Raw genomic sequence first — 25,584 nt, 5'->3', positions numbered from 1 at the left:
AAGAAGAAGAAGGACTGCCCTGCTGGATTCCTGGCCTGCACCTAGACCCTGCACTCAAAAGGACTGCACCAGCTGCACACTTGGGCTTCACCACAAGAAGGACTTTGCCTGGCTTCAACTGGTTCAAGGAGGGACTCCCTGTTTGCTACAGGTGAAAAATTGCTAAACCAGAGTCCCCTGCACCAACTCCTGAAGAAAGCGACCAGCTGACCACTGTCCAGTGGCCAAAAAGGAGTTTGCGCCAGGTGCATTCTGGGAATTGAAGTCCGCACCCCCCAAGGACCATCACAGAACTTCTGGACCCTTGGGGTGAGCTGTGGACCCCAAAGGAACCTTAAAAGAACATCTGGGTGAAGCCCCAGAAGTTTGGAAAAGATTTGAGAATTTTTGGAAAAAAGCTCCAGAGAGGGACCGACCCGCCGCGGAAATTCTAGCTGGCTTGCCTCAACCGCGACCCGGCCTGACTTCGTGGTTCGTCCCGGTAAAGAAAGACATCCAAAAAAGAGACTAAGTCCGAACGTAAAAAGTTGACCGGGACCTCCCAGCCATCGTATCCGAGAAGGGCTCCATGGACGTCGGATCAAGATCCAGGTTTACCCCGGTCGAAGGATTTTCATCTCGAAAAAACGACTAAGTCCGAAGGTAAAAGTCTCCACCGAGGAAACCCACATCGCGTATCCGGACAAGGGCTCCAGGAGGTCGGATTCAACTGGCAGGTTCGTCCCGGTGAAGAAAAACTTCAAAATAAAGACTAAGTCAGAAGGTAACTTTTTAACCGAGGCCTCCCGCGACCTGTAGCCGAGCAGGGCTCCATCGCGGTCGGCCTGAAAGTTTGACTTTGCCCCCGTCGAGGTGCAACCAGATGACCCGATTGGCGCTTTTTGTTTCTAAGCGCTAGAAAAGTAATAATTCTTTAAAAATTCATATCTCCGGTTCCCCTGAACCGATTTTAATCGTTTTTGTGTCATTTTAAAGATAAAAATATAAACTATTTTTATAAATTGGTTTTGGATTTTTAAACTGTTTCCTGTGTTTTATTTAATTACTGTTTTGTGATATTTGAATGCTTTACACTTTGTCTCCTAAGTTAAGCCTTGACGCTCGTTGCCAAGCTACCAAGGGTTGAGCTGGGATTAATTTACTGAGACCTAACTGTACCTATGTGGAGGTTAGTGGCTTGTTGCTAGGTGTAGGTACCTACCTGCCCTACCAATAACCCATTTTCCAACATAATTGGAAGCAGCGACGGGATCCTGTACTTGTGTTCAATATCACGTTACAGTTTTAGGTAAAACAAATTAAAAATCCTTTAGATTGTCCTAGTGCAAAAATTGTTTTTAATTTTTAAATTTGGATTAATTTCAATTATTGAATTTTTGTAATTTTTCTAAATTCTTGTTTCCAATTTTTGCAAAAAGTTTTTGTTGACACAAAACTAGGGAACCATGGAGCTTGATCTGGCTAGCCTACCCACACTGACAGTAGTCCAGCTTAGGGGGTTGTGTATTGAAAGAGGGTTGCCTGCAACCACTGATCTCAGGAAGCAAATCCTGATCAAATCCCTGACAGCATGGGCTGAGGCCCAAGAGGTAGAGTCAGAAGAAGCTCCAGAGGGGGGAGAAAGAAGGGAGGATGCTAGCTCTAACCACTCAGGGGAGGGAAGGCATCTGAGCCTAAGTGAGGATGAGGAAGAACGGTCCTCAGTAGATACAGTCACTAGGGGCAGACCCAAAGCTAGTGGTAGGAAGGGGGTCCTTTCAGGAGGAGAGAACCTATCCATTAGAGAAAGAGAGCTGGAGGCCCAGCTAGCATACATAGCTTTGGAAGCAGACAAGCTGGCCCTAGAAAAGAAAAAGTGGGCATACAAAGAGAAAAGAGATGGAAGCAGCGATAAAGAAGTTGAGGTGTCCATGGGTGGGGGAGGTTGCCCCAGATTACCCAAGGGGGTAGTTCCTGCTTATATAGAGGGGGATGACATAGATAAGTGGCTGGGGGCCTTTGAGAGGGCACTCCAAATGAGAAGGGTTAGGCCTCAATACTGGGGTTCCCTTTTGTGGGAGTTGGTCCCCAACTCAGGGAGGGATAGGCTTCTGACCTTAAGGGGGGAGGAGGCAGATTCATACCCTAGTATGAAGAGGTGCTTAGCCAAGAAGTTTGGTCTGACCCCAGAGCAATATAGAATGAAGTTCAGGGACACCCAGAAGGTCAGTACCCAGTCTTGGGTTGACTTTGTGGACATTTCACTAAAGGCACTAGAGGGCTGGATTATTGGTAACAAAGTAGATACTTATGAGGGGTTATACAATCTGATCATGAGAGAGCACATCTTGACCAATTGTATCCAAGAAAGGTTACGCCAGCATCTAGTGGACTCTAAGCAGACCAACCCTAGAGACCTAGGGGAGGCAGCTGATGAGTGGTTGAGAACCAGGGTGGTTGTCAAGTCCCAGGGGGGAGACTCCAAGAAGGGGGGGACAGGTCCCCAAAAACCTAAGGAGGGAGGTGGTAAGCCCACCACAGAGACTCCCTCTGTACCCCAGAACCCTAAGAAGGAGGAGAGTAAATCCCACTCTGACCAGCAGAGACAGTTAGACCCAGGGTTAAAAAAGCTCTTGGACAGTAGGGCTTGCTTTGACTGTCAGCAGACAGGTCACTTCAGAGGAGATGCAGCCTGTCCAAAGAAGGTGGTTAGCACTGGGCTGTCCAGTGTAGCCATAGAGGAGGATTCCTCAGATGATGAAGTCCTCCTAGCATTGTGCTGGGAGACAGGACCAGATGGTAAGCTGGTGATCCCTGAGGGTGGGAGTAGGCACTTCCACCACATTCAAGTGAATGGGATCCCTACCACTGGCCTGAGAGACACCTGTGCCAGTCACACTATAGTGAGTGACCGGTTAGTGACCCCAGACATGTATGTCCCAGGAAAGACAAAGAAAGTCAGGATAGCCACAGGGGAGGTCACCTCCAAACCTGTAGCCATAGTGCCCCTAGAGAGGGAGGGTATCCTTGACTGGATTAGGGTGGTAGTCAGTGCTGACCTTCCCCTAGATTGTATCCTGGGCAATGACCTCCCAGAGGTGAGTCTGGTCACAGATGGGGTGGTCGCCCAAAGCGCCCCCCCAACCCAAAGTCCTGGGGAGTCAGTCCCTACAATTAGGAGACAGGGGTCCCCAAGAAAAGGAAAGAAGAAAAGGAAGGGTAGGCCACTCTTAAAGAGAGTTCCAGGGAGCCAAAGGCCTTCTGCCCCAGTAGGGGGGGAGCCCAGAGTTGGCACTGGTGAGGCCTCCCCTGACCCCAAGGAAGTCCTGAGTAGTCAGACAGCTGTCCAGATGCAGGGTGTTGCCCCTGCACTGACAGAAGGGAGAGTGGAAGGAGGGTGTCTGCCACAGGAGGTGGTAGCCCCCCACTCTAGACAGCAAGAGGGGTGCCAGGACCCCAAAGTTGCCCTTGAAGCAGCTCAGCCACCTGTCAGTGGAGAGCTTAGGGTGTGGTTCTGGGTACTGACAGCTGTCAGTAGCCTCTGCTGGGTGCTAGCCTTCCTGGCAGCACTGTACTTGGCCTGGGAGGCAGACCCCAGGGCCAATAGCAAAGTAGGCCCCCTGACCCTATTGGTCATGGTGGGGTTGCTCAAGTGTTGGGTGACCTCTTTGGGTAAGCTAGGTGTTGCCCTAGCAAAGTTTGGAGTAGGGGAGGTGGGCACCTCACTACCCAAGTTGGCAGAGAGAGAGGAGGAAGACCCCCCTAGAGGGAAGTTTCAGTTTGAGTTGGGTCCTTTTACTGTTGGGATGGCTTCACTACCCAGAGGGAGTGACCCTGACAGGAGGATATAAGGCAGAGTAGGCCCTGCAAAGGGACAGCCAGTTTTCTTCACTGTCTTCCTCGCCTAACAAGCCAGGAAGACTCTCCCAGGGTTGGGCTGAGTCTCCTGGGCGTGTGGGCTGGGGGGGGGAGGGGGTTGTGTGAGAAAACAGGGCTGATTGCAGAGGCCCCATAACTTTTTGCCCCCATTTTCCACTTTTTGCTGGTGTTTTCCTGACTCTGATGGTGCCCTGGGTACTGCTAACCAGTCCCAGGGCCTGTGCTCTGTGTAAAATGGATATGCAAATTAGGCTAATTATAATTGGCTAAGTTAACCTACCTATAAGTCCCTAGTATATGGTAGGGCATGTAGGTTTAGGGACCACAGCATAGGTGGTGCACACCTAGGTGCATTGCTGAGGTGCCCAGTGTCATTTTAAAAGCAAGCCTGCCTTGCTGGCTGCTTTTAAATTAAAGTTATATGCAAATTCGACTTTGGAATTAAAGGTACTTCCAAAGTCTTAAACTACCTTATTTTTACATATAAGTCTCCCCTAAGGTATGCCCTATGTGCCCCTAGGGCTGGGTGCCATGTAACTATAAGCAGGTACTTTATAAAAATAGATTTATAAGCCCTGGTGAGGTAAAAACAGCCAAATTCGTTTTTCCCTCATTGAAGTAAATGGCCTTCATAGGCTAGAATGGGCAGACTTTATTTTAAATTTTAAAGTCTCCTTAAAAGTTACATACCAAGAATTTGGTATCAAATTAATTGTTGTAATAAATCCCACAACTTCCAGTTGTTGGATTTAATATAACTTGTTCAGGTAAAAAGTTTAGACTTTACCTAAAAAGTTGCCAATTTCAGCTCTGCATTGTTTTTGCTGCTTTGCTCTGATTGGCCAGCCTGCAGCAGCTTCTGCCAGGCTACTTTGATGAGGTGTGAAGTGGCCTGGCTTCACACAAAGGAATGTGCTTGGGGGAGAGAATCTCCCCTCAGCAGATGGTGAGGCAGGAAGGGGGAGGGCTGCCAAACTGGTCTTCAAAGGCAGAGAAGGACATCTAAAGCACCCAGCAACACCCCCACATCCTGAAACCCCAGACAGCTAGGTGCCCCCTTGATTAGATTAGGAGAGGGCAGGAGAGGGGTGTGTTTATGATTTTTAGCCACACCAGTGGGTGGGCTCAGCCAGATGTAACCTCCAAAAATCAGATTCAGCCATGTTGGATTTTTAGAGACTGTTGCCTTTTGGGATGGATTTTTGCCACACTTCCCAGGAAGTGGCCATCACAGGGGGACGGCCCTGTACCTGATTGGAGAACCAGGGCCCCCCTGCTTTTCACCCAGGAGCAAGAATAAAACTGGCAGACCTGCCCCCACACCTCAGATCCCCTCCAGAATTCAACAAGAAAGGAACTAAAGAAGAAGAAGGACTGCCCTGCTGGATTCCTGGCCTGCACCTAGACCCTGCACTCAAAAGGACTGCACCAGCTGCACACTTGGGCTTCACCACAAGAAGGACTTTGCCTGGCTTCAACTGGTTCAAGGAGGGACTCCCTGTTTGCTACAGGTGAAAAATTGCTAAACCAGAGTCCCCTGCACCAACTCCTGAAGAAAGCGACCAGCTGACCACTGTCCAGTGGCCAAAAAGGAGTTTGCGCCAGGTGCATTCTGGGAATTGAAGTCCGCACCCCCCAAGGACCATCACAGAACTTCTGGACCCTTGGGGTGAGCTGTGGACCCCAAAGGAACCTTAAAAGAACATCTGGGTGAAGCCCCAGAAGTTTGGAAAAGATTTGAGAATTTTTGGAAAAAAGCTCCAGAGAGGGACCGACCCGCCGCGGAAATTCTAGCTGGCTTGCCTCAACCGCGACCCGGCCTGACTTCGTGGTTCGTCCCGGTAAAGAAAGACATCCAAAAAAGAGACTAAGTCCGAACGTAAAAAGTTGACCGGGACCTCCCAGCCATCGTATCCGAGAAGGGCTCCATGGACGTCGGATCAAGATCCAGGTTTACCCCGGTCGAAGGATTTTCATCTCGAAAAAACGACTAAGTCCGAAGGTAAAAGTCTCCACCGAGGAAACCCACATCGCGTATCCGGACAAGGGCTCCAGGAGGTCGGATTCAACTGGCAGGTTCGTCCCGGTGAAGAAAAACTTCAAAATAAAGACTAAGTCAGAAGGTAACTTTTTAACCGAGGCCTCCCGCGACCTGTAGCCGAGCAGGGCTCCATCGCGGTCGGCCTGAAAGTTTGACTTTGCCCCCGTCGAGGTGCAACCAGATGACCCGATTGGCGCTTTTTGTTTCTAAGCGCTAGAAAAGTAATAATTCTTTAAAAATTCATATCTCCGGTTCCCCTGAACCGATTTTAATCGTTTTTGTGTCATTTTAAAGATAAAAATATAAACTATTTTTATAAATTGGTTTTGGATTTTTAAACTGTTTCCTGTGTTTTATTTAATTACTGTTTTGTGATATTTGAATGCTTTACACTTTGTCTCCTAAGTTAAGCCTTGACGCTCGTTGCCAAGCTACCAAGGGTTGAGCTGGGATTAATTTACTGAGACCTAACTGTACCTATGTGGAGGTTAGTGGCTTGTTGCTAGGTGTAGGTACCTACCTGCCCTACCAATAACCCATTTTCCAACATAATTGGAAGCAGCGACGGGATCCTGTACTTGTGTTCAATATCACGTTACAGTTTTAGGTAAAACAAATTAAAAATCCTTTAGATTGTCCTAGTGCAAAAATTGTTTTTAATTTTTAAATTTGGATTAATTTCAATTATTGAATTTTTGTAATTTTTCTAAATTCTTGTTTCCAATTTTTGCAAAAAGTTTTTGTTGACACAAAACTAGGGAACCATGGAGCTTGATCTGGCTAGCCTACCCACACTGACAGTAGTCCAGCTTAGGGGGTTGTGTATTGAAAGAGGGTTGCCTGCAACCACTGATCTCAGGAAGCAAATCCTGATCAAATCCCTGACAGCATGGGCTGAGGCCCAAGAGGTAGAGTCAGAAGAAGCTCCAGAGGGGGGAGAAAGAAGGGAGGATGCTAGCTCTAACCACTCAGGGGAGGGAAGGCATCTGAGCCTAAGTGAGGATGAGGAAGAACGGTCCTCAGTAGATACAGTCACTAGGGGCAGACCCAAAGCTAGTGGTAGGAAGGGGGTCCTTTCAGGAGGAGAGAACCTATCCATTAGAGAAAGAGAGCTGGAGGCCCAGCTAGCATACATAGCTTTGGAAGCAGACAAGCTGGCCCTAGAAAAGAAAAAGTGGGCATACAAAGAGAAAAGAGATGGAAGCAGCGATAAAGAAGTTGAGGTGTCCATGGGTGGGGGAGGTTGCCCCAGATTACCCAAGGGGGTAGTTCCTGCTTATATAGAGGGGGATGACATAGATAAGTGGCTGGGGGCCTTTGAGAGGGCACTCCAAATGAGAAGGGTTAGGCCTCAATACTGGGGTTCCCTTTTGTGGGAGTTGGTCCCCAACTCAGGGAGGGATAGGCTTCTGACCTTAAGGGGGGAGGAGGCAGATTCATACCCTAGTATGAAGAGGTGCTTAGCCAAGAAGTTTGGTCTGACCCCAGAGCAATATAGAATGAAGTTCAGGGACACCCAGAAGGTCAGTACCCAGTCTTGGGTTGACTTTGTGGACATTTCACTAAAGGCACTAGAGGGCTGGATTATTGGTAACAAAGTAGATACTTATGAGGGGTTATACAATCTGATCATGAGAGAGCACATCTTGACCAATTGTATCCAAGAAAGGTTACGCCAGCATCTAGTGGACTCTAAGCAGACCAACCCTAGAGACCTAGGGGAGGCAGCTGATGAGTGGTTGAGAACCAGGGTGGTTGTCAAGTCCCAGGGGGGAGACTCCAAGAAGGGGGGGACAGGTCCCCAAAAACCTAAGGAGGGAGGTGGTAAGCCCACCACAGAGACTCCCTCTGTACCCCAGAACCCTAAGAAGGAGGAGAGTAAATCCCACTCTGACCAGCAGAGACAGTTAGACCCAGGGTTAAAAAAGCTCTTGGACAGTAGGGCTTGCTTTGACTGTCAGCAGACAGGTCACTTCAGAGGAGATGCAGCCTGTCCAAAGAAGGTGGTTAGCACTGGGCTGTCCAGTGTAGCCATAGAGGAGGATTCCTCAGATGATGAAGTCCTCCTAGCATTGTGCTGGGAGACAGGACCAGATGGTAAGCTGGTGATCCCTGAGGGTGGGAGTAGGCACTTCCACCACATTCAAGTGAATGGGATCCCTACCACTGGCCTGAGAGACACCTGTGCCAGTCACACTATAGTGAGTGACCGGTTAGTGACCCCAGACATGTATGTCCCAGGAAAGACAAAGAAAGTCAGGATAGCCACAGGGGAGGTCACCTCCAAACCTGTAGCCATAGTGCCCCTAGAGAGGGAGGGTATCCTTGACTGGATTAGGGTGGTAGTCAGTGCTGACCTTCCCCTAGATTGTATCCTGGGCAATGACCTCCCAGAGGTGAGTCTGGTCACAGATGGGGTGGTCGCCCAAAGCGCCCCCCCAACCCAAAGTCCTGGGGAGTCAGTCCCTACAATTAGGAGACAGGGGTCCCCAAGAAAAGGAAAGAAGAAAAGGAAGGGTAGGCCACTCTTAAAGAGAGTTCCAGGGAGCCAAAGGCCTTCTGCCCCAGTAGGGGGGGAGCCCAGAGTTGGCACTGGTGAGGCCTCCCCTGACCCCAAGGAAGTCCTGAGTAGTCAGACAGCTGTCCAGATGCAGGGTGTTGCCCCTGCACTGACAGAAGGGAGAGTGGAAGGAGGGTGTCTGCCACAGGAGGTGGTAGCCCCCCACTCTAGACAGCAAGAGGGGTGCCAGGACCCCAAAGTTGCCCTTGAAGCAGCTCAGCCACCTGTCAGTGGAGAGCTTAGGGTGTGGTTCTGGGTACTGACAGCTGTCAGTAGCCTCTGCTGGGTGCTAGCCTTCCTGGCAGCACTGTACTTGGCCTGGGAGGCAGACCCCAGGGCCAATAGCAAAGTAGGCCCCCTGACCCTATTGGTCATGGTGGGGTTGCTCAAGTGTTGGGTGACCTCTTTGGGTAAGCTAGGTGTTGCCCTAGCAAAGTTTGGAGTAGGGGAGGTGGGCACCTCACTACCCAAGTTGGCAGAGAGAGAGGAGGAAGACCCCCCTAGAGGGAAGTTTCAGTTTGAGTTGGGTCCTTTTACTGTTGGGATGGCTTCACTACCCAGAGGGAGTGACCCTGACAGGAGGATATAAGGCAGAGTAGGCCCTGCAAAGGGACAGCCAGTTTTCTTCACTGTCTTCCTCGCCTAACAAGCCAGGAAGACTCTCCCAGGGTTGGGCTGAGTCTCCTGGGCGTGTGGGCTGGGGGGGGGGGGGTTGTGTGAGAAAACAGGGCTGATTGCAGAGGCCCCATAACTTTTTGCCCCCATTTTCCACTTTTTGCTGGTGTTTTCCTGACTCTGATGGTGCCCTGGGTACTGCTAACCAGTCCCAGGGCCTGTGCTCTGTGTAAAATGGATATGCAAATTAGGCTAATTATAATTGGCTAAGTTAACCTACCTATAAGTCCCTAGTATATGGTAGGGCATGTAGGTTTAGGGACCACAGCATAGGTGGTGCACACCTAGGTGCATTGCTGAGGTGCCCAGTGTCATTTTAAAAGCAAGCCTGCCTTGCTGGCTGCTTTTAAATTAAAGTTATATGCAAATTCGACTTTGGAATTAAAGGTACTTCCAAAGTCTTAAACTACCTTATTTTTACATATAAGTCTCCCCTAAGGTATGCCCTATGTGCCCCTAGGGCTGGGTGCCATGTAACTATAAGCAGGGACTTTATAAAAATAGATTTATAAGCCCTGGTGAGGTAAAAACAGCCAAATTTGTTTTTCCCTCATTGAAGTAAATGGCCTTCATAGGCTAGAATGGGCAGACTTTATTTTAAATTTTAAAGTCTCCTTAAAAGTTACATACCAAGAATTTGGTATCAAATTAATTGTTGTAATAAATCCCACAACTTCCAGTTGTTGGATTTAATATAACTTGTTCAGGTAAAAAGTTTAGACTTTACCTAAAAAGTTGCCAATTTCAGCTCTGCATTGTTTTTGCTGCTTTGCTCTGATTGGCCAGCCTGCAGCAGCTTCTGCCAGGCTACTTTGATGAGGTGTGAAGTGGCCTGGCTTCACACAAAGGAATGTGCTTGGGGGAGAGAATCTCCCCTCAGCAGATGGTGAGGCAGGAAGGGGGAGGGCTGCCAAACTGGTCTTCAAAGGCAGAGAAGGACATCTGGAGCACCCAGCAACACCCCCACATCCTGCAACCCCAGACAGCTAGGTGCCCCCTTGATTAGATTAGGAGAGGGCAGGAGAGGGGTGTGTTTATGATTTTTAGCCACACCAGTGGGTGGGCTCAGCCAGATGTAACCTCCAAAAATCAGATTCAGCCATGTTGGATTTTTAGAGACTGTTGCCTTTTGGGATGGATTTTTGCCACACTTCCCAGGAAGTGGTCATCACAGGGGGACGACCCTGTACCTGATTGGAGAACCAGGGCCCCCCTGCTTTTCACCCAGGAGCAAGAATAAAACTGGCAGACCTGCCCCCACACCTCAGATCCCCTCCAGAATTCAACAAGAAAGGAACTAAAGAAGAAGAAGGACTGCCCTGCTGGATTCCTGGCCTGCACCTAGACCCTGCACTCAGAAGGACTGCACCAGCTGCACACTTGGGCTTCACCACAAGAAGGACTTTGCCTGGCTTCAACTGGTTCAAGGAGGGACTCCCTGTTTGCTACAGGTGAAAAATTGCTAAACCAGAGTCCCCTGCACCAACTCCTGAAGAAAGCGACCAGCTGACCACTGTCCAGTGGCCAAAAAGGAGTTTGCGCCAGGTGCATTCTGGGAATTGAAGTCCGCACCCCCCAAGGACCATCACAGAACTTCTGGACCCTTGGGGTGAGCTGTGGACCCCAAAAGAACCTTAAAAGAACATCTGGGTGAAGCCCCAGAAGTTTGGAAAAGATTTGAGAATTTTTGGAAAAAAGCTCCAGAGAGGGACCGACCCGCCGCGGAAATTCTAGCCGGCTTGCCTCAACCGCGACCCGGCCTGACTTCGTGGTTCGTCCCGGTAAAGAAAGACATCCAAAAAAGAGACTAAGTCCGAACGTAAAAAGTTGACCGGGACCTCCCAGCCATCGTATCCGAGAAGGGCTCCATGGACGTCGGATCAAGATCCAGGTTTACCCCGGTCGAAGGATTTTCATCTCGAAAAAACGACTAAGTCCGAAGGTAAAAGTCTCCACCGAGGAAACCCACATCGCGTATCCGGACAAGGGCTCCAGGAGGTCGGATTCAACTGGCAGGTTCGTCCCGGTGAAGAAAAACTTCAAAATAAAGACTAAGTCAGAAGGTAACTTTTTAACCGAGGCCTCCCGCGACCTGTAGCCGAGCAGGGCTCCATCGCGGTCGGCCTGAAAGTTTGACTTTGCCCCGGTCGAGGTGCAACCAGATGACCCGATTGGCGCTTTTTGTTTCTAAGCGCTAGAAAAGTAATAATTCTTTAAAAATTCATATCTCCGGTTCCCCTGAACCGATTTTAATCGTTTTTGTGTCATTTTAAAGATAAAAATATAAACTATTTTTATAAATTGGTTTTGGATTTTTAAACTGTTTCCTGTGTTTTATTTAATTACTGTTTTGTGATATTTGAATGCTTTACACTTTGTCTCCTAAGTTAAGCCTTGACGCTCGTTGCCAAGCTACCAAGGGTTGAGCTGGGATTAATTTACTGAGACCTGACTGTACCTATGTGGAGGTTAGTGGCTTGTTGCTAGATGTAGGTACCTACCTGCCCTACCAATAACCCATTTTCCAACATAATTGGAAGCAGCGACGGGATCCTGTACTTGTGTTCAATATCACGTTACAGTTTTAGGTAAAACAAATTAAAAATCCTTTAGATTGTCCTAGTGCAAAAATTGTTTTTAATTTTTAAATTTGGATTAATTTCAATTATTGAATTTTTGTAATTTTTCTAAATTCTTGTTTCCAATTTTTGCAAAATGTTTTTGTTGACACAAAACTAGGGAACCATGGAGCTTGATCTGGCTAGCCTACCCACACTGACAGTAGTCCAGCTTAGGGGGTTGTGTATTGAAAGAGGGTTGCCTGCAACCACTGATCTCAGGAAGCAAATCCTGATCAAATCCCTGACAGCATGGGCTGAGGCCCAAGAGGTAGAGTCAGAAGAAGCTCCAGAGGGGGGAGAAAGAAGGGAGGATGCTAGCTCTAACCACTCAGGGGAGGGAAGGCATCTGAGCCTAAGTGAGGATGAGGAAGAACGGTCCTCAGTAGATACAGTCACTAGGGGCAGACCCAAAGCTAGTGGTAGGAAGGGGGTTCTTTCAGGAGGAGAGAACCTATCCATCAGAGAAAGAGAGCTGGAGGCCCAGCTAGCATACATAGCTTTGGAAGCAGACAAGCTGGCCCTAGAAAAGAAAAAGTGGGCATACAAAGAGAAAAGAGATGGAAGCAGCGATAAAGAAGTTGAGGTGTCCATGGGTGGGGGAGGTTGCCCCAGATTACCCAAGGGGGTAGTTCCTGCTTATATAGAGGGGGATGACATAGATAAGTGGCTGGGGGCCTTTGAGAGGGCACTCCAAATGAGAAGGGTTAGGCCTCAATACTGGGGTTCCCTTTTGTGGGAGTTGGTCCCCAACTCAGGGAGGGATAGGCTTCTGACCTTAAGGGGGGAGGAGGCAGATTCATACCCTAGTATGAAGAGGTGCTTAGCCAAGAAGTTTGGTCTGACCCCAGAGCAATATAGAATGAAGTTCAGGGACACCCAGAAGGTCAGTACCCAGTCTTGGGTTGACTTTGTGGACATTTCACTAAAGGCACTAGAGGGCTGGATTATTGGTAACAAAGTAGATACTTATGAGGGGTTATACAATCTGATCATGAGAGAGCACATCTTGACCAATTGTATCCAAGAAAGGTTACGCCAGCATCTAGTGGACTCTAAGCAGACCAACCCTAGAGAGCTAGGGGAGGCAGCTGATGAGTGGTTGAGAACCAGGGTGGTTGTCAAGTCCCAGGGGGGAGACTCCAAGAAGGGGGGGGACAGGTCCCCAAAAACCTAAGGAGGGAGGTGGTAAGCCCACCACAGAGACTCCCTCTGTACCCCAGAACCCTAAGAAGGAGGAGAGTAAATCCCACTCTGACCAGCAGAGACAGTTAGACCCAGGGTTAAAAAAGCTCTTGGACAGTAGGGCTTGCTTTGACTGTCAGCAGACAGGTCACTTCAGAGGAGATGCAGCCTGTCCAAAGAAGGTGGTTAGCACTGGGCTGTCCAGTGTAGCCATAGAGGAGGATTCCTCAGATGATGAAGTCCTCCTAGCATTGTGCTGGGAGACAGGACCAGATGGTAAGCTGGTGATCCCTGAGGGTGGGAGTAGGCACTTCCACCACATTCAAGTGAATGGGAACCCTACCACTGGCCTGAGAGACACCTGTGCCAGTCACACTATAGTGAGTGACCGGTTAGTGACCCCAGACATGTATGTCCCAGGAAAGACAAAGAAAGTCAGGATAGCCACAGGGGAGGTCACCTCCAAACCTGTAGCCATAGTGCCCCTAGAGAGGGAGGGTATCCTTGACTGTATTAGGGTGGTAGTCAGTGCTGACCTTCCCCTAGATTGTATCCTGGGCAATGACCTCCCAGAGGTGAGTCTGGTCACAGATGGGGTGGTCGCCCAAGGCGCCCCCCCAACCCAAAGTCCTGGGGAGTCAGTCCCTACAATTAGGAGACAGGGGTCCCCAAGAAAAGGAAAGAAGAAAAGGAAGGGTAGGCCACTCTTAAAGAGAGTTCCAGGGTGCCAAAGGCCTTCTGCCCCAGTAGGGGGGGAGCCCAGAGTTGGCACTGGTGAGGCCTCCCCTGACCCCAAGGAAGTCCTGAGTAGTCAGACAGCTGTCCAGATGCAGGGTGTTGCCCCTGCACTGACAGAAGGGAGAGTGGAAGGAGGGTGTCTGCCACAGGAGGTGGTAGCCCCCCACTCTAGACAGCAAGAGGGGTTCCAGGACCCCAAAGTTGCCCTTGAAGCAGCTCAGCCACCTGTCAGTGGAGAGCTTAGGGTGTGGTTCTGGGTACTGACAGCTGTCAGTAGCCTCTGCTGGGTGCTAGCCTTCCTGGCAGCACTGTACTTGGCCTGGGAGGCAGACCCCAGGGCCAATAGCAAAGTAGGCCCCCTGACCCTATTGGTCATGGTGGGGTTGCTCAAGTGTTGGGTGACCTCTTTGGGTAAGCTAGGTGTTGCCCTAGCAAAGTTTGGAGTAGGGGAGGTGGGCACCTCACTACCCAAGTTGGCAGAGAGAGAGGAGGAAGACCCCCCTAGAGGGAAGTTTCAGTTTGAGTTGGGTCCTTTTACTGTTGGGATGGCTTCACTACCCAGAGGGAGTGACCCTGACAGGAGGATATAAGGCAGAGTAGGCCCTGCAAAGGGACAGCCAGTTTTCTTCACTGTCTTCCTCGCCTAACAAGCCAGGAAGACTCTCCCAAGGTTGGGCTGAGTCTCCTGGGCGTGTGGGCTGGGGGGGGGTTGTGTGAGAAAACAGGGCTGATTGCAGAGGCCCCATAACTTTTTGCCCCCATTTTCCACTTTTTGCTGGTGTTTTCCTGACTCTGATGGTGCCCGGGGACTGCTAACCAGTCCCAGGGCCTGTGCTCTGTGTAAAATGGATATGCAAATTAGGCTAATTATAATTGGCTAAGTTAACCTACCTATAAGTCCCTAGTATATGGTAGGGCATGTAGGTTTAGGGACCACAGCATAGGTGGTGCACACCTAGGTGCATTGCTGAGGTGCCCAGTGTCATTTTAAAAGCAAGCCTGCCTTGCTGGCTGCTTTTAAATTAAAGTTATATGCAAATTCGACTTTGGAATTAAAGGTACTTCCAAAGTCTTAAACTACCTTATTTTTACATATAAGTCACCCCTAAGGTATGCCCTATGTGCCCCTAGGGCTGGGTGCCATGTAACTATAAGCAGGGGCTTTATAAAAATAGATTTATAAGCCCTGGTGAGGTAAAAACAGCCAAATTCGTTTTTCCCTCATTGAAGTAAATGGCCTTCATAGGCTAGAATGGGCAGACTTTATTTTAAATTTTAAAGTCTCCTTAAAAGTTACATACCAAGAATTTGGTATCAAATTAATTGTTGTAATAAATCCCACAACTTCCACTAGACTAGTAGATGAGAGGGTGAACAGGGTTCACTAGACTGAGCAGAGACTCGAGGAGTCACTCTGGGATAGGACCGTCGTGAGGGGAAACACAGTAAGTTCGAATTTATTAAAACTAGCAAGTCAAGAAGAAAACAGACGGCCAGAAGATGGTTCAATACACCACAAAGTGTTTAGAAAAATATATAATATTTATCTGGTTAAATGCAGGTCAAAACTATTACGATTTCATAAGTACACTTTGAGTTATCACTGTAGGAAATTATGAAATAAGTCTTTAGTCTTTAAAAAGCAACAAGTGTCTCTTGCAAGCACAAAGTACCTGGTTTGCGTTCAAATTCTCCGCAAGGGACCGCAGAGGAGGAGATTTGTGGAAAAACAGGGAGGTGTGGGTCGGTTTCTCCGGGCACACACAGGCTATGCGTCAATAATTTTCCATGCAGGGAGGGCTTTACGTCGATTTCCGGTGTGCTGACTTGGATCCTCTACGGGTTGCGGGGTTTTCAGATGTCCCGGGGACGATGCGCTGAAATCCTGGGTGTGCAGGACGAAGTCACAGGAGCTGTGTCGATCCGGTGGGCGATGCGTGGAATTTTCTGTCGCACGGCAGGCGCTGCGTCGATTCATCTCAGGAAGTCGGGCTGAATCATTCCAGTTCAGCTATGTGGCGATCCAGTGGGCTGTGCGTCGAAGTTCCGGTCGCAACGCTGGTGCTGCATTGATCTTCTCTTGCGAAGTCGGTCTGCGTCGATCTGGTTCGACGTGTGATAGTTTTCTCACTGTGATGCAGGCTGTGCATCATTTCTTGCAGGCTGTGCATTTAATTTTCGCAGCACAACAAGTTCTTTTTCAGGATGAAGTCTTTTTGGTCCTGAGACTTCAAGGAACAGGAGGCAAGCTCTATCCAAGCCCTTGGAGAGCACTTCTCAGCATATCCAGAGGGCAGCAAGGCAGCAGGGCAACAACAGGGCAGCAGTTCTTTGCAGAAAAGCAGTCAAGTGAGTCCTTTGGGCAGCCAGGCAGTTTCTCTGGGCAGGTTGCAGGTTCTGGTTCAGGGATTCTTCTCCAGTAGTATCTTGTCCAGTAGTCTCTGAGTTGGTAGGGTCAGAGACCCTGCTTGAATACCCAAATGTGCCTTTAAAGTAGGGGAGACTTCAAAGAGTGTCTTAGAAGTGCACAATGTCCCCTTTCAGTTCCATCCTGTCTGCCAGGGTCCCAGTAGGGGGTGTGGCAGTCCTTTGTGTGAGGGCAGGGTACTGTCCTTTGAAATGTAAGCGTCAGGCCCTTCACCCTCCCAGCCCAGGAATACCCATTCAATATGCAGATGTGTGCAAGTGTGACTGAGCATTCTGTGTTTGGGGTTATCTGAGTGAATGCACATTGGAGCTGTCAACTAAACCTAGCCAGACGTGGATTGTAAGGCACAGAAGGATTTAAGTGCAAAGAAATGCTCACTTTCTAAAAGTGGCATTTCTAAAATTGTAATATTAAATCCAACTTCACCAGTCAGCAGGATTTTGTATTACCATTCTGGCCATACTAAATATGACCTTGTTACTCTTTTCAGATCCGAATCTACCACTCAAACAGTATATGAGGGTAGCCCTAATGTTAGCCTATGAAAGGAGCAGGCCTCAGAGCAGTGTAAAAACAAATTGTGGAGTTTTACACTACCAGGACATATAAACTGCACAGGTATATGTCCTGCCTTTTATCTACATAGCACCCTGCCCTATGCCCTATGGGTTATCTAGGGCCTACCTTAGGGGTGACATATATAGAACAAGGGAATTTTAAGGCTTGGCAAGTACTTTTAAATGTCAAGTCGAAGTGGCAATGAAACTGCACACACAGGCCTTGCATTGGTAGGCCTGAGGCATGGTTAAGAGGCTACTTATGTGGGTGGCACAATCAGTGCTGCAGGCCCTGGGCACAAGTAGTGCACTTTACTGGGGTCTTACAAGTAGATTAAATAATCCAATTGGGTATAAACCAATGTCAACATGTTTTAAGGGAGAGAGCATATGCACTTTAGCACTGGTTAGCAGTGGTAATGTGCGCAGTCCTAAAACCAGCAAAAACTGTGTCCAAAAAGTGGAGGGAGGTAGGCAAAAAGTTAGGGGTGACCATCGTAAGGCTGTCAGGTCTAACAGGTACCTAGTTCATGTTTGGTGTCTTTGGAATTGTAATGAAAAATACCTTTTTATCGTAACTTCATATTTTAAATCACAATTTTGAAAATGCCACCTTTAGATAGCTGACATTTTCATGCCTTAGCCATTTTGTGCCTGCAGCCTGTCACTGGGTTACATGACTAGCTGTAGCTGACACCTGGGCTTTGCATATTCCTCCTAGACAGCTACACAGAACAAAGAGCCTAGGTGTCCCTAGATGGGCCATCACTGGCAGGACAGAAGGGCAGAGCTGGGCACTACTTACACTTGAATAGGCTGGATGCTGCCTCTACACAAAGGACAGCATACCCCCTGTAGCTAGTTTGGAGCCAGGGCAGGGAAGACAGGATACCTGTGCACTTAAAAAAGAAACCTATAGAAGCTTTCCCACTTGAAAGGAGGCACCTGGTACAAATATTGGCCCTCAGACACCAACTCCTTATAGTACATATCTGAACCTGTAGAAACTCTGCCAGGAAGAAGGACTGCTGTGCTGCTGAAAGGACTGCCACTCTGCTTGACAGCTGCACTGTTCGACTACTGCCTTGCTGGATTGCTGCCCTGCTGCCCACCTGTTGGAGTCTGTGGGATTGGACCTGCACCTGAACCCAGGACTTCCAGAGTGACTCCAAGGGCTAGTCTGCTGGCCTCTGGCCAGTTGAAGTACAAATATTGTCACTTGAACAACACCACCAATGCAAAGTTACATCAACCCAACCCTTTGCTCTACTGCATCAACCCCTCAGGAGAAGCAAGATTGCAAAGCTCAATCCCTACCATCCGTGATGAAAAGAGGATCTTTGCATCACTCCAGCGACCATCCACAATGCCAGGCCTGCTCTTCGCACTACATGAACAACCATCCGTGATGCTTCCCTGCCTCATGGGCCCCTCCACCATGAACGGGACTCTCTGCTGAACTGAGAAGGTAACTTTTCAGCAATACTATCCATCACATGCTCCATCGGGGCTGGCCTGAACCTGTGACTTTCTCCTTGTCTTGCACTTTCTGTTGCTATTTTTACTTAACTCTTTAAAATTGTAAATCTCGTTTCTGCTGATTGAATTTTTGTCATTTGGTCCTGCTTTATTTATTACAATGTAGCCTAGTTTTTTAGTCTGGCGTTGGATCCCTTTGTGGTGTGTTTTTATGCTATTACTTTTTGAAGTGTTGCACAAATACTTTACACATTGCCTCTAAGTTAAGCCTGGCTGCTCTGTGCCAAGCTACCTGAGAGATGAACACAAGATAATTTGGGGTTAGCTTGTGTCTTCAACTTGACAAGGATTGTGGTTGCTGTTTGAGCACTCCCCAACCAGTAACTCAATTTCTTACAGGGTGTTACATTACCTTAAAACAGATTTTCCCCTGCCATTGACATGAGTAAATCAGTCTGTTTTTAGCAAAGGAAACTACCTGAAAAGTTGTGCAGAGATTCATAAATTATCAGTTTGTGGATGATTGCCAGGTTTTGCACGTCATTGTCCTCGAACAACCACACCAGGCCTCAATGGGACTTACTCACACAAAAAATTATCCCATCTACCACTGCAAGTCAAATTTTGTGAATCACAAACTTGAATGTGCACTTGTATATTAGGCAATTTGTGTAACATAACTCTGAGAAGTCAAGACCTATGTGACTGTAGATGTACCTTCATGCTTAGGTCTCTATTCCCTTTGCAAGTTCACAATAAAGGAAGTGCGGAACTTGATTACAATTAGCAGTATGTTGGCCACATACAGTATTTAGACTAGTCACATCGTTGATTTCAGCCTTCACATTACACTAATAAATACGTCCATTCAAACTAGCTTCACTACCAAGTGCTCAAGACATGTAAACAATATAACATAAAACAAAATATAGTAGGGTTTTGGGTGTTCCTTCTAAAGGACGTTTTGGAAAATGAATAGTAGGTTTAGATTTTATTGCATATTGACCCTGTAATATTTGTGAAAAATGGATACTTCACATACAAAGGCCCTCATTATGACATTGGCAGGCAGGTGACCGCCACGCCGGCAATGGTGGTAGAACCGTCACCAGGCTGGCAATAATGACCGCCAAATTATGACCATGGCGGTGATCCCTCCCATAGACATCCAATGTACCACCCCAACCGCCAATGCGGTACAACCACTGACCATGGCGGTAGCCATAATCAGGCTGGCGGAAGACAAGGATCCGCCCACCCTATTATGACATGGCAGACCGCCAGAATTTCTGGGGCGTTAGCACCACCATCAAAAGCCTGGTGGAAACACATCATATATAAGGAAACACTAACCTCCAGGGACACAGAGGAGTCTGCGCCCGCCATGGAACCAGAACTGGAAGTCTTCCCAATGCTGTACCACGCAATGGCAGTCCAGGAGCACCAACGCTGATAAAGACGACAACAGTGAGCACAGCCGCCTACGACACAAGGGAGGGAGGGGAGAGTGATACACACACGCACAACACACACCATACACACCACACACCCAGAACTAACTGAACAGTAAATCAACAGCAACATAACCCAGGAGCAAAGAAAGCTAGGACACAAACCTCTGGTCCAACCACTGTAATCTTCTTGGAGAACAAGTGTCAATTGAAATAAATAATTAAGAACATATATACAGGCAGGGCCACTTAAAAGTACCCAAGTGGCCACAGGGCAACGTTCTAGGCCCAACTTGACTCCTGACAACATTGGCACCCCACTGGGCATCATCAAGATGGTAGGCAGGCACATCAGGGGTTGGGGTGGGCTGGTGTGGGGTGGTTTCTTCTTGGGAGGGGGTTCCTTGGGCTTGGGTTTGGGATGGGGTAGGTCCTTACCTTTCTGTTTTGAGGGTGGAGGAGGGGCCTTGGGACATGGGGTCCTTAGTGGCAGGAGCACTCTTAGGGGGAGGAACAGGAGTCGATTTGGAGCTTGAGCTACTGAGCTGGGGAGGTGGGACTTTTCTCTTACGGGCAGGATGGGGTGTGGGGGAGGGAAGAGGTCAAGGCGGGAAAGGAAATGGCCAATGGGGCAGGGTGTGGGAGGAGGGAAGGGAGTGGAGGTAGAGGGAGTGGTTGTTGGATGAGGAGGTGTGCTGGACTTGGGTGCAGGTGCATGGACAGTGTATGTATGTGAGGTGGATGGCTGTTGGGTGTCTGAGTGGGAGCGTTTATGTGTTTTTGGGAGGCAGACGGGCTGGGGAAGGACAAACAGGACGTGTGGATGTATGTTGATGTGGTGTCTGCAAGTGAGGTGGGTGTGCTGCATGAGGTGGTGATGGTGGTGGTGGTGATTGAGCATGTGGTGTGTGGGGTGCATATCTGTGGGTCTGCTGTTATGGTGACTGGGCGAGGCTGTACAGGTGGCAAGATCTGGGACTGTTGATGCAGTGCATGCAGGTGTGAGTGCTGATGTGACTGTGAGGGAGGAGGAGGATAGGGAGAAAGTGGAGGCAGTGGCTGTTGTGTGTGCATCTGTGTGTTGGCTGGGTGTGTGCTTGTGGACTGAAGTGTGCTGCCTGTGTTCGTCAGTGCTAGTCCTGTCTGTTGTTTTGGGTGCATGCTTGTCAGAATGTGTACGTGGGATGGGTTGGGAGAGAGGAGACATGGACTGGGAAGAGGTAGTTGGAGAGGGGTTGGAAGAAATAGGGACACTGGCTGCCGTCAGAGAGGAGTCCAAAGCCTGAAATGATCTCTGTATGGCCGCCAAGCCACGTAAATGCCCGCCAGGTAGGCATTGCATTGCTGCATCTGGGATGCCAGCCCTTGGATGGCATTCACTATGGTTGACTGCACTACAGAGATGGATTTCAGGAGGTCAATAGCTTCCTCACTGAGGGCAGCAGGGCTGACTGAGGCAGGGCCTGAGGTGCCTGGGATGAAGGAGACGCCCACCCACCTGGGTGAGCGGGCACGGGCAACTGGGTGGGGGGTACTGGGAGGGCCATGCTTGTAGGGGGTGGCAGAAGATAATGTAGCTGGGGTGGCCCAGAGGGGTCCACCACCACCAGGGAGCTTCCATCAGAGGAGGAATCTGAGTCAGTTATATCAGCTCCAGTCCCCCCTTGTGGTGCCCCCTTTGCCCTCCGTCCTACTGGTCCCCTCGTCGTCGGTGGACCTCATAGGTCCCGTGGGCTGCAGCTCCCTCACTCACCGGTGTTCCTGCTCCTTCGCCAGATTATGCTAATGCACACATGGAGAGGATGACAAAAGTAGAGAGGGGGAGAAAGAAATGGAGCACAGGGTCAATCACAGCACCAACAGCACAGATGTCATACACATCACAAACACTCCCTGGGACTTACAGTGCGCAGAATGGATCACAGTGACAAACCATTGTCTCGGTACTACAGCAGGAAGGATCCCAAACACTACCATCTGCACACCTACTGAGACCAACTAAGCCCTGTCTGCCAAGGCATGCTAGCTACCTAGCAATACCAAAAATGGATAACACCCTATGTAGCTAATCAAGACCACGCAGGAATGGCCGAACCAGCAGATTGGGGCATCCACTCAGTAGAACCTTGCCCCCAAATCCTATGGCAGGCAACAAAATAGTGAATACAACACACACTGTATTCACCCCGTTGTGGCTGCTGTGCTGCACTCAAGCTCCCATCCAACTCAGGATTGGCCACCACCAGTGTGCGGGCCACTAGGGGGGTCAGGCTTCGACAGGCACCCCTCCTTCATTGGGAGGTCATTCCCAGCAGGGCCTCTGCAGTCTTCTGGGCCCAGCGTCTCCTCTCACCATTTCCTGTAGTGAGTGCTCTGCTGGCTATGTACCCGCAGGTTCTGCATGTCCTTGGCAATGGCACGCCACAACCCCTTCTTCAGATGGGCGCTGACCTACAGAGGAAACACAGACAGAAGGACACCATAAACCAGACAATCCAGCCTGTCAAACATATGGCTGACATACTGCATTTGCCTCTAATCAAGCACACACATGACCCATATCTCTGCATTCACATTGTCTGCAGCCATACCCCCCAAATGACACACTGCTAGCACACACATGCATCTACATGCAGCCATGTTGCATGCAACGTACCCATGATGTACTCACCTGTTGGTCTGGAGGCCCATAGAACTGCCCATACAGGGGTAGGACCCCATCCACAAGCCTCTCCAACTCCTCTGACATGAAGGCTTGGGCCTTTCCCCTGTAGCAAGGGCAATGTCAGGTTCCAGACACAGGTCACAGCAGCACATGCAGTGGAGATGTCATCCAGTGGAAAGTCAGGAATCAAGTGAATTAAAGAAAGAAAATGGCGGTCACGTCTGCTGCAGTGAACACCATGACCGCTCGCGATGATCATCATTGGTTACTGTAATCCATAGATCCCCATGTTAGCCAATAAGGAATTCCATGGTGGTGCAGACCGTCGTCCGCCATGACGCCTAACACTGGCGGAGTGAGGTCACTTCCACATGTCTCTGCATACGGGGCAGACAGTTGCCATTTCCTACTGCTACTACTCATGTTTGGAATTTGTATGTGCGTCATTGGTGTCGAGTGTACACACCTAGACAATTCTAGTACTCTACATGCCTACATGCTCTGTGTACTATGATGTTGTGTGTTCATAGGTCCTGAAGTCACACCCATTTTACTCTTGGCTCACTTAGACACCAACCATTGCAGAGGAATAGGAGGAGGAGGCAAGCACCTGTGTACTGAACCCTTGTGGACTTGGCTGCACTGGCGTACCGGCACATCATACTCACCTATCGTTTGGACAGAGCCACAATCACAGAGTTGTGTGTACAATTGGAGCCTGATCTGCTACCTGCTATCCATAGCACCACAGTAATCCCCCCTCTTGTGCAGGTACTGTCAGTGCTCCATTTCCCGGCAACTGGTTCTTTCCAGGTGACTGTGGGCTTGGCTGCAGGAATGTCACAGCCAATGTTCTCGATTGTGGTTGGAAGGGTTTTGGCTGCCATGCTCAAACACATGTGCAACTACATCGCATTCCCCCAGAGTGAAGATTTGCCCACTGTAGAGGCTGGATTTTATGCAATGGGATACATACCACATGTGATTGGGGCTATTGACGGGACCCATATTGCCTTAGTCCCTCCCAGGGCAAATGAACAGGTGTACAGGAATAGGAAGAGTTCAATGTCCAGATGGTGTACCTTGCTGACCAGTACATCTGCCACACCACTGCCACGTGTCCTGGATCTGTGCATGATGCCTATATCTTGAGGAATAGCAGCATCCCACAGGTGATGGCACGACTACAAAGGCACAGAGTGTGGCTTATAGGTGAGCTTGAGTCCCCACCCAATCTATGTCAAAGTATGCCTACTTGGCTCATATCCCATGCCATTGTGCATGGCTAATGTGTGTCCCTCACTTCTTCCAGGGGACTCCGGCTACTCAAACCTGTCCTGGCTGTTGACCCCTGTTAGAAATCCAAGAAAAGGGGTTGAAAATCGGTACAATGATGCACATGGGTGTACCAGGAGGATTGTGGAACACACTTTCGGTCTTCTGAAAGCCAGGTTCAGGTGTCTGCATTTGACAGGTGGATCCCCATGCCATTTCCCTGAGAAAGTCTGCAAGATTGTGGTGGTCTGCTGCATGCTGCACAATTTGGCCCTCAGATGCCATGTGCTCTTTCTGCAGGAGGAGGGGGGTGACAATGCACCTGTGGCAGCATTGGACACTGAGGACAGTGAGGAGGAAGAGGAGGAGGATGTGGACAACAGGACACATATAATTCAGCAGTACTTCCAATGATGCTCCATTCAGGTAAGACTGTTGATCTATACATGCCTCCTTATCAGTAAAGTGCTGTGTGGCTGTAGTGTTGTGCCTGTCACTACCTTTGCATCACAATTGACTGTCACCTATGCCTACCTTTATTGCAGATGTTGGCGTGGTTACAACAGTGTACTGATGTCATGACTACAGACTGCAGGAACACATTTGTTGGATGGATTGACACATGAAAGGACATTTGCACAGGATAATGCAGTTCAATACAGTTCAATACATTGCGCATTTCAATCGGGTAAACCACTATTATTCAAGTTGTGTTCAAGGGTGTTTATTTGAGTTTTACGAAAACGATGGGAAGTGTGATTGAGTGGGGTGATGGTTGGGAACAGTCCAGTGTAGTGGGCCACTCTCTTTGTGGCACAGGTCCAGTATCCAAGGGGCCATAGAAAGAGGAGCAATTCCAGTCGAAGGTGGATAAGGTGACTCAGTGGAACACGTGGCGGACATTCTTGAGGGGCTTATTTCCAGGTGGTAGTTTGGTCTTGGCAACTGTCTCTGATCCCTGTCTGAGTCGCAGGGAACGTTTGTGAGGTAGTTCTCCTTCTACAAGAGGAGAGGTGCTGGTGGCCTGTGAGTCCTGTGTCAGGGTCTCCTGTCCACTAGCTGCAGCAGATGTGGAGGGCTAGTCAGTACACTAGCTAGTGGTAGGGGCCCTCGTGTGTGCTGTGAACTCCTGAATGATGTTCGCCATGTCACTCAGCATCTCTGCAATGGAGGCCACAGTAGTATTCAAGGCCTGAAATTGTTGCATGACCTCCTGGTGGTGTTCACCTGCAGCCGCTGGTTCTCCTGCATGATGTTTAAGACATGACCCATCCTGTCCTGGGATCGTTGGTATGCCCCCAAGACATTTGTGAGTGCCTCCTGGGCAGTTGGTTCCCTGGGCCTGTCCCTCCCCTGGCGCACAGCTGTCCTCAGACTGTCCCTGGATCCCCTGTACCTGTGTCCCGTGAACAGTGTGTGCACTCCCACTGACACCAGGACCTTCATCGTCTTGCCTGTGTGATGTCGACCTGGGTCCCTGTAGGGTACACTACTGATTGACGTGTACTGGGGACAGAGGTTTGGTGCCATTGGCTGGCTGCTGTGATGTTTAAGTCTGGGGGGCTAGCTGTGGTGGACTGGCTGTGGGATGTGGAAGCCGACTGACCAGTGGTCCCAGATGTGCCAGAGAGTTCATCCAGATCAAGACCTCCTGAGATGCTGTAATCACTGAGGGGATCTTCTGGTGAGGAATTAGGTTGCCGTGGGACCTCTTCACCGCTGACATTGGCTGGGGCACCTGTGAGGATACAGGTGATTTGTTTGGGCAATTATCTGTCACATATTGCTCATTTCTACCTTTCCCAATTATATTGGTGTTGTCCTCCCACCTTTGGTTGCGTTTGGTAATGGATTGTGGGATTGGTAGTTCTACATGCTGTCCATCCATTGCTGGTGTGTGTGCATGCAGAGCTGGGAGGGATGTGCTTGCAGTGTGTATGGCATGCAGGGGTAGACATTTGAAGTGTGGTAATTTGAGTGGTGCACTGTGTGGGATGGAGGAGGGTGAAGGGAGTCAGAGTGAGGGGGTGACATGGCATGCAGGTATGGGTGGT

This window comes from Pleurodeles waltl, chromosome 7 (assembly GCF_031143425.1).
Source record: "Pleurodeles waltl isolate 20211129_DDA chromosome 7, aPleWal1.hap1.20221129, whole genome shotgun sequence".
In the NCBI taxonomy this organism is placed as follows: domain Eukaryota; kingdom Metazoa; phylum Chordata; class Amphibia; order Caudata; family Salamandridae; genus Pleurodeles; species Pleurodeles waltl.
This window is presented reverse-complemented; position numbering follows the sequence as displayed.